Source organism: Sapajus apella, unplaced genomic scaffold (assembly GCF_009761245.1).
Source record: "Sapajus apella isolate SASKATOON/1434 unplaced genomic scaffold, GSC_monkey_1.0 scaffold31, whole genome shotgun sequence".
NCBI lineage: Eukaryota > Metazoa > Chordata > Mammalia > Primates > Cebidae > Sapajus > Sapajus apella.
In genome coordinates this window covers 20,564,395-20,571,353 of record NW_022436971.1, presented here as the reverse complement: position 1 = coordinate 20,571,353, position 6,959 = coordinate 20,564,395, and positions in this window count along the sequence as shown.

Below are 6,959 nucleotides of genomic sequence, written 5' to 3'. Positions count from 1 at the left end.
ATGCATCTTGTATACTTTTGTCATGTTTTGTAAACTACTTCCTGCTATGGGGAGTGTGGGAGTATGGAGGTTGCTTCAAATATTTTTTAGGCCAGATTACTTTTTTCCCTTCATAAAGGGAACACTGTACAAGATCCCTTTCAAATAGGGCCAGGTGGGATAACAGACAATGACGAGCTCCCAGGTGACAAAGCCAGTGATCCAGACCACATTGGACAAGAAGGCTCTGCCCAGAGAGTAGAACTAGGGTCTCGCCAAGGAATATACACTAATGCCTGGGATTGGGGTTTGGAGCTCCTCCCAAACAGGACTTATTGATTCTACGAATTGTGGTGTTTTGAATCTCAGATTCTTCACTGTTTCTCAGTGGATATTTTTATTGTGATACTCTTGTTCCTGATCTGGCACATATTTTGGGCAGTAGTGAACTGATCATTTATGTCTTAATCTAGAGATTGCAAGACAATGGGGCTCTGTGTTCATAGCTTGCAGAGAAAGCTCTGCATTCTTCAAAATCCTAGAATTTCATCTGGATGCAGTCTAATCAAAGTTCAGGTTTCTTGCCATGGGTTAAGTGTATTATGTACAGAAAGAGGAGTTTGCACAGCCATTTTATAAGTCATTAGTTGTTTCTTATATCCTGATTAAACAGCCATCCAACTAGAGATAACCTTTTCTAGCTTCCCTTCTAGCTAGGTGGAGCCGTGTTGGCAGGGTTTGGCCAACTGAATACAGTAAGAAACTAGGTATAAAGCTGCCACTGCTCTTATGACATGTTTCCCCTCTCCACAGCCTGGAACCATACTTGGTGGTGGCATCTTGCAGTCTACAAATGGAAGACAACACCTGGGAATGAAGGAGTTAGAAGAGAAAAGATATTTGGGGTTTTAAGTGACCCCAAAAGGAATTACTCTCCACCCAACCTGAATCAGTTGTAACATTAACTAAGAAATGAACTCCATATTAAAGGCTTTGCACTTGAGAGGCTCTTCAAGCATCTTAACTTTTGCCCTAATTAACACACAGTCCTTTCATTAATGAGACTCAACCCCACTTGGTTATGTTGTATGGTCTTTTAAAATGCCATTGGACTCATCATGCCAATGTAAGTCCTATATTAGTTTTTCTTAAATTTCACAAAGCTATTTTTGTATAATAAATGTATGTGAGTGTGTGCTCACATGTATGCATGTATTAAAAGTCTTTTTTCTGGGGAGGAAGGCAGCAAATCACACTGCCACGTGTGTACCTATGCAACAATTTTGCATGTTCTTCACATGTACCCCAAAACCTAAAATGCAATAAAATAAATAAATGGGGAAAAAAAAGTCTTTTTTCATTATGCTGAAGCTTTTGCTTCCTTTACAATATATTCTGCAATAATTAGCCAACTTAATTTTTCTTTCATCTATAGCCTTTAGAATACTAATGTTTTCACTTAGAAGGTCACTTTTTAAACAAATCTTCAAATTCGTGGATATATATTTGGTAAATTTTTCTCTTATAGTCTGTAATTTTTTTCTCTGTAATTGTTTACTAGTTTTTAAACTCCCATTCGATCTGAATGACTTCTGGCACCGAGTTTGATTTCAGCTGAATTCTCTTCTGCTGCACCATGAAACTTGCTATTGGGCACCGTTAAATACTCTCTGGTGCCTCCAGCACAGTGAGCCAATGGCATTTGTGGCACTCACTGCGCTCGTCATTGTAATGAGGAATAAGGCTACATGAAGACTTAACAGATTTGAAGTTAGGCTTTTGTCGATGTAAAAACAAATCCAAGTGAGTAGCTGATTTAAACAAACAATACACAAAAACCCCTAGGGATTTGCTGCCTACTGTAGAGAGGCAATACAAACAATTTGAACTACCGCATCTTCAATAAGCGATTTAAAGAAACTGAAATTTGCCTCTTTAAGTTGATCTTGGATAATGACTTTAGGCAAGAATCAGCAGAGCATTTATTTTAAGTCTCAGGGACTTTCTAGTACAGAAAAAGTGACATTTTCCTAGTCTTCCTAGAAACCAAAACAATATTGCCATAGCATATGATTAAGATAAGAAGTTTAGACCAGCCTGACCAGTAAAGTAAAACACTATCTCTACCAAAAATACAAAAATTAGCCAGGCATGGTGGTGTGCCCTTGTAGTCTCAGCTACTTGCAAAGCTGAGGCAGGAGGACTGCTGGAACCCAGGAGGTGGTGGTTGCAGTGAGCTGAGATAGTGCCTCTGTACTGAATAGCAGAGAGAGACCCTGTCTCAAAAAGAAAAAAAATAAGGAATTTAGGAAGTCTGAAAAGTGCAGAAAAATACATTGGGCTTTTCAATTCAGCCTTTATCACCACAGAAAACAAAATCAACACAAAGGCATTTAAACAAATATCAACCGAATTAAAACACTTATAAAAGTAGACCTCTGGACTCAGGGAAGGAATGGCACAGGAATGCTGGAAAGTATCATTCTCAGCAAACTGACACAACAGCAGAAAACCAAATACCGCATGTTTTCACTCATAAGGAAGCTAGCATTCATGGCCGAAGAGGAAAGAGAGCCTGTACGTCATGTGGTGACAAAAGGAACAAGAGAGGGAGGAGGGGAAGCTGCCCGGGTTTTTTAAACAACCGGTTCTCACTGCAAACTGATAGAGAACACATTCATTACCTCAGGAAGGGCACCAAGCCGTTCATGAGGCATCTACCCCCAGGACACAAACAGCTCCCACCAGGTGCCATCTCCAACACTGGGGTCACACGGGATTTGGAGGGGACAGATGTACAAACTGTATAAGGAGAATTGCTGGAACTCAGGAGGTGGAGGTTGCAGTGAGCTGAGATCGCTCCACTGCACTAGGTGTCAGAGCAAGATTCTGTTTCAAAAAAAAAAAAAAAAAAAAAAAGAAGGAATTTAGGGAGTCTGAAAAGCACAGAAAAATACATTAAGCTTTGAGACTCAAAGCAATGCAGCCCAACCATGGTATATGTCCTCTCTTGAGTAAAAAGGCCAGTCCACAGCCCAAGTGGCCACACTTTCTGATGAAGCCAGAGCTTTCTTTTCTGAACAACAACAGAAGGTTATAAAGTTCTAAGAAAAATTATATTAAAGCCCTATCATATTCTTTCTTACTCATTCTATTTCTCTGTGTTACTAACTACTAATAATGGAAGAGCATAGAAGGAAAGGAAAAGGAAAGCAGCCCACAGGTCATTTTCCTCGCAAGCCTGAGACAGAGATTGCTGGGAGATTACAAGGGTACAAATAAGTGAAATAAAAATAGTTGAGTTAGTTTGGGGCTGAGTTTTCACTGATTTGGTAAGAACAACATACATTTGCCTGTATGAGATATGGAGTGTGAATCATGCAATTTTGGTGATTCTATGTGCAAGTTAAATGCTCTGGTGTTTTTATTTGAAATTAGTATTATGAAAGATAAAACACCTAAAAATGATTGACTTATTTTTTTTTCAAAAGAAACAAATTAAATAGCAAATATTTAAATGCCACAAGTTAGAAAACAGACAAATGATTAAAGAAAAATGCTTTATATTTTAGTATCTTTAATGGCATTTTTTGTCGTTTGAATACATTTTTATTTTGCACTATACTTTACAAATTATGTACCTAGCTCTGCTGAAAGCAGCCTCAATATTGACACTGTTAAACATTAAATGTCAGGATGAAAGATCTGATTCTAAGCAAAAGATCCAAAATTGTATAAGATTCTAAACTATTTCTGCATTTGATTAGTGTTTGAGTGCAGATAAACAAAAAACACATGAATTAAATTTACCTTCAGTACATCAAACAGTAAGAACAGGGATACAGGCCAGTCGCGGTGGCTCACGCCTGTAATCCCAGCACTTTGGGAGGCCAAAGCAGGCGGATCACAAGGTTAAGAGATCGAGACCATCCTGGCCAACACGGTGAAACCCTGTCTCTACTAAAAATACCAAAAAATTAGCCAGGCGTGGTGGCACACGCCTGTGGCCCCAGCTATTTGGGAGGTGGAGGTGGAAGAATCGCTTGAACCCAGGAGGCAGAGGTTGCAGGGAGCGTAGATTGTGCCACTGCATTCCAGCCTGGTGACAGAGCAAGACTCCATCTCAAAAAACAAACAAACAAAAAAACAGGGATACAATTTCATTTAGTTATATTCTTATCTTCGTTATTTATTTGCTTCTGCTATCTTTGTTTTTTTTTGAGATGTGATATTAGATTGTTAATTTGTGGTCTTTCCATTTTTTTGATGTGGGTATTTAACAATATAAACTTCTGTTTTAGCTCCGCTTTTGTGGTATTGCAGGAATTTCAGTATGTTTCGCTTCCACTTTCATTTGTTGCACTTAAAAAAAGATTCTGTCTTAATTTCATCATTTACCTAAACATCATTCAGGAGCAGATTGCAATGAAATGAAAAATTATTCCCTTGAAAAGATAAACAAAATCAATAGACCACTTACCTAGTCTACCGACTAACCAAGGAAAGAAAAATGAAGATTCAAATAGGCGCAATCAGAAAGGAAAATGTAGACTTACCATTGAAATCACAGAAATCCTAAAGATCATCAGAGACTACTGTGAACATCTCTAAGATCATAGACTACAAAATCTAAAGGAAATAGATAATTCCTGGACACATGCAACCTCCCAAGATTGAACCAGGAAGAAACAGAAATACCGAACAGATCAATATCAAGTAGTGAGACTGAATCAGTAATAAAAAAATGCCAACAACAAAAAGAGTTCAGCTGCACAGAAAGGAACTGATACAAAACCTACTGAAACTGTTCCAGAAAACCAAGGAAGAGAAGCTCCTCTGCAACTCATTCTACTATGCCAGTATCACATTCATACCAAAACCAGTCAAGGACACAACAGAAAAAGAAGACTGTATGTGGACCAACATCTCTCTGGAATATAGATGCAAAAGTCCTCAATAATGTACTAGCAAATCAAACACAACAGCATATAAAAAAGATAATATACTACAATCAAGTGGGTTTTATTCTAGGTATGCAAGGATGGGTATCTGCAAATCAATAAATGATTCATCATATAAACAGAATTAAGAATAAAAATTATATGATCACCTCAATAGATGTAGAAAAGTCATTTGATAAAATTCAGCATCTCTTCATGATAAAGACCCTCAACAACGTAGGCGTAGAAGGAACACATCTCAAAATAATAAAAGCATAAAAGAAATACCCACAACTAACATAATACTGAAAGGAGAAAAGTTCAACGTATTCTCCCTGAGAACTAGAACAAGACAAGGATGCCCACTCTCACCACTCATATTCAACATAGTACTAGAAGTCCTAGCTAAAGTAATCAGGCAAGAGAAATAAATAAAAGGCATTTAGCTGGGAAAAGAGGAAGTCAAATTATTTCTGTTTGTTGATGATATATTCGTGTGTGTGTGTGTGTGTGTGTGTGTTTATTTTTTTTTAAATTATTATACTTTACATTCTGGGGTACATGTGCAGATTGTGCAGGTTTGTTACATAGGTATCCACGTGCCATGGTGGTGATTTGCTACATCCATCACCCCATCATCTATGTTAGATATTTCTCCTAATGTTATCCCTCCCCAATCCCTCCACCCCCTGCTATTCCTCCCCTAGCACCCAACGCCTCAGGCTCCGATGTGTGATGTTTCCCTCCATGTGTTCATGTGATCTCATTGTTCAACACCCACTTATGAGTGAGAACATGCAGTGTTTGGTTTTCTGTTCTTGTGTCAGTTGATGATATAATCTTACACCTAGATAATCCTAAAGTCCTTCAAAAGACTTCTAGATTTGAAAAATGAATTCATTAAAGTTTCAGAATATAAAATTAACATTTAAAAATCAGTAGCTTTCTATATACCTATAATGAACAAGCTGAGAACAAAATTAATAAATCAATTCCACTTATCATAGCTACAAAAATAAAAATAATATATCCAGTAATATGTTTAACCAAGAAGGTGAAAGACCTCTACAAGGAGGATTATAAAACACTGATGAAAGAAATTATAGATGACACAAACAAATGGAAAAACATTCCATGTTCATCGATTAGAAGGGTCAATATTATTGCCCAAATCAATCTACAGATGCAGTGCAGTAAGTTCAAAATGTGATTCAAAAAATTATAAAATTTACATGGAACCCAAAGATCCCAGACAGCAAAAATAGGGTGACTTCTCAAACAACTAAAAATAGAACTAACATTCAATAGAGAAATCTCATGACTAGGTATTTACCCAAAGAAACAAAAATTATTATATCAAAAAATATCTTCATTTGTGTATTTATTGAAGCACCATTCACAACAAAGTATGAAATCAACCTACGTGCTCATCAAGGGACGACCAAATGAAGAAAATGCTGTGTGTGTGTTTGTTTTATACCCTCAGCCTTAAAACTAAAAGCTAAGTTGTATACTACACACAAACACACACCAAAACACATAGATTTATACATGTATGTGTGTATGTGTTTGTGTGTAATACCCTACCTAGCCATAGGAAATAATGAAATCACGTTTCTTGCAGCAACATGGATGGAAGTAGAGTTCATTATCTTAAGTGAAATAACTCAGAAACAGAAGGTCAAATACTACATGTTGTCACTTATAAGTGAGAGCTAAATGCATACAAATGGACATAGAAAGTGGAATGATACATGTTGAAGACTCACAATGGGTGTACGGGAGAAGGTGAGGAATGAGAAATTATTACCCAATGGATGCAATGTTTACTATTCAGGTGATGCCTCACAAAAGCCCAGACTTCTATGCAATATATCCTTATAACACAACTGCACCTGTAACCATTAAATCTATAAGACCGAAAGTTTTAAAAATCATGAGAAAGTACTATTCAAAATCTGTTCTTATTATAATAAACACAGTTTGAAATTACCATTCTCCCAAAATCCCTACGGTCATCGATCTGCCATATAAATGTAA